We start from the raw sequence: 2,959 nt of genomic DNA on the forward strand, positions 1-2,959 counted from the left end.
TCACTTGTTATGAAGTCTGCTTTGTCTGAAATTAATACTCGAACTTTCTTTTCGATTAAAGGTTAGTATAGTATATCCTCCTCTAGCTATCCGAGTCTGTATTTAAAATAAGTTTCTTATAGACAACATATAGTTGGGTCTTATAACATCTCTATTAGCTGCTATATTTAGACCATTCATTTTTAAGTAATTATGATATAATTGGATTAATATCTACCATGTTTGTAACTATTTTCTATTTGTTACAATTGTTCTTTGTTTCTCCCCTCTCCCCTTTTCTGCCTCCTCTGGTTTTAATTGCGTATTCTATATGATTCCATTTTATCTCCTCTCTTAAATATATAGTTTATACTTCTTTTTAAAAATGTTAGTGGTTATGCTAAAGTTTTCAGTATGCATTTATGACTAATCTAATTCCACTTTCAAATAACACTATACAATTATATATGTAGTCAGTACCTTGTAATAAAAAATTCCCATTCTTCCCTTCCTTCCCTGATGATGTTACTGTCATTCATTTCACTTATCTATATGCTAGAATTACTCAACACGTTGTTGTTATTATTATTACTTTAAACAAAGTTATCTTTAGGTTAAGAATTTTTTTTAAAGTTTTTTTTTTTTTTTTTTTTTTTTTTTTACGCCTACAGCATTTGGTCTTCCTAGGTGGTCTCCCATCCAAGTACTAACCAGGCCCGACTCTGCTTAGCTTCCGAGATCAGATGGGATCTGGCTTGTTCAGGGTGGCATGGCCATAGTAAAAGTTTTCTTTTACCTGAATTTATTCCTTCTCTGATGCTCTTCCTTTCTTTATATAGGTCCAAGTTTCTGACCTGCATTATTTTCCTTCTCCCTGAAGAACTTTTAACATATCTTGTAAGGCATGTCTGCTGGCAATGAAGTTCTTCTGGTTTTACTTGTCTGAGAATTTATTTCTCCTTCAGTTTGAAAGGCAATTGTTCTGCATATAGAATTCTAGGTTGGTGGATTTTTCTTTTATCAATTTAAATATTTCATTCTAATCTTCCTTGCTTGTATGGTTTCTGAAGAGACGTCTGCTAGAATTCTTATCTTTGTTCTGCTATACAAAGGATATTTTTTCCCTCTTCTTTCAAAATTTTTTTCTTTGTCTTTGATTATCTGCAGTTTGAATATGATATACCTAAGGTAGTTTTGTTTTGTTTTGTTTTACTGGTATTTACTCTGTTTGATATGCTTTGAGCTACTTGGATCTGTGGTTTTATAGCTGTCATTAATATTGGAAAGTTTTTGGCCAGAAGTACCCTATATATAAATATATATATTTTATAGCCCATCCTTTTAAATGTACGTTTTGTTTATTTTATAATGCACATTATGTTGTACAATATATACACTAATACAATTTAAAACTAATAAGAATACTTACCTAGGGTAAGCATTGATGGAGGTATACAGAAAAAAAAGTTCGGCCACAATACTCAAGAACTGAGGAAATGGTCATCTGTTGCTCATTGCTGGGAATCCATCACTGACAGATGTAGTATCCAAGCTAAATTATAGCCAAAGGTGCAGCTAGAGGTCCCTTAGTTGCTTAGGGGCCCGAGCTAAAATGACAGAGCTGGGACCATTTATCTTTTGTTCATATCAACCAACATAATCAGGTCCCAGACATTCTAGGGGATATTTTTTTTTTGTTTATAAGTAAAGAGAGAGAGGAAGAAGTTGGTTGTGGGGAGGAAGTATCAAATAAATTCAGGTAAAATCAAAGATTTTTTATGAATTAACCCTCAACAAGTTTGGTAACTGACCCTCACCAAACAGACATCTTTTATGAAGACAAACAATTGAGTGTCACTAGGCCATGGGTTTCCTGGAGGGCAGGCAAGGATAATTTCTCATTTTTATTGTATCCTTAATTCCTTTAGTTCTGTACATGCATAGAGCTCAATTAATGTTTGGTGAATTTAACTGAAGTAGTGTTGAAGGTAAATGTGGTATATTGGGAAATCTCTATTAATGTAAAAAAAATGTAACTCCCTTCAAAAACCTGGACCACTAAACAGAATAGATATCAGTATAGTTGCTTCTGTCATTCCAAGCAGTCAGCCCTGGAATTGGTGGGAGGTGGGAGAATGAGGAGTGCTTTTAAACTTATAGACCAAGGGGAGGAAGCTACACCTGTGACAGCTAAAAAATGTAGCTAAATTTCTAGATTTGAGTCACTCTATAATATATTCCTTATCACAGGGGAAGAACATAAAGTAGTCAAGTGTTTCAGCTGGCAAGTAACAGAGGCCCAACTCAAACCAATTTAAACCAAAAGCTCGCATATAACTTTAATGTTTAAGGGCGATGTTGGATCTAGACACTGAATACAGCCCTCAAACCATGTCATCAAGATACAGTCTCTAATATTATCTGTCTGTCTGTCTATCTATCTGTCTGTCTATCTATCTATCTATCTATCTATCTATCTAGCTATCTATCTATCTATCTATCTCCTCCTTCCTCTGACTCCCCTACTCCCCCATCTGTTTCCTCTGAGTTGGCTTTATTCTCCAGTAAGCCAACTTCACGATGGGGCAAAGTTGCGGCAAAGTTGCCACCAGCAACTTCAGGCTGACCAGCTTAGCAACTCTGGCAGAAGGATATTTTGTTTTTTTTTTCCCAATAGTTACAAGTCTTGACGCATATCTCATTGGCCCAGATTTGGTCATGTGGTTATTCTGAACCAGTCACTCTCACTTTTAATTGCCCCAACTATACATCTGGAGCTGGATGTGGCAGAAGCCCATCAGAACGGCCGACAGTGGGGTTGCTTCCCAGTGGAAAATTGAAGTATAATATCAGGAGAAAGGAGAATGTATTCTAAGAAGCAAAAACACTGGGGAGACAAAATATGTCCACTATATCTTATTGGCTTCTTTGTTTATTTAAAAGAAAGGACTCTTCTTTGGAAAAATGAATTTTACATGTT

General features: G+C 35.2%; 1 pseudogene; it reads right to left on the minus strand.

Annotated features, from left to right (window-relative positions):
• Window positions 1-641: 641 nt before the first annotated feature.
• LOC111735454 lies at window positions 642-760 on the minus strand (annotated as a pseudogene).
• Window positions 761-2,959: the final 2,199 nt, after the last annotated feature.

This window comes from Pteropus vampyrus, unplaced genomic scaffold (assembly GCF_000151845.1).
Source record: "Pteropus vampyrus isolate Shadow unplaced genomic scaffold, Pvam_2.0 Scaffold1000001201, whole genome shotgun sequence".
Taxonomy (NCBI): Eukaryota; Metazoa; Chordata; class Mammalia; order Chiroptera; family Pteropodidae; genus Pteropus; species Pteropus vampyrus.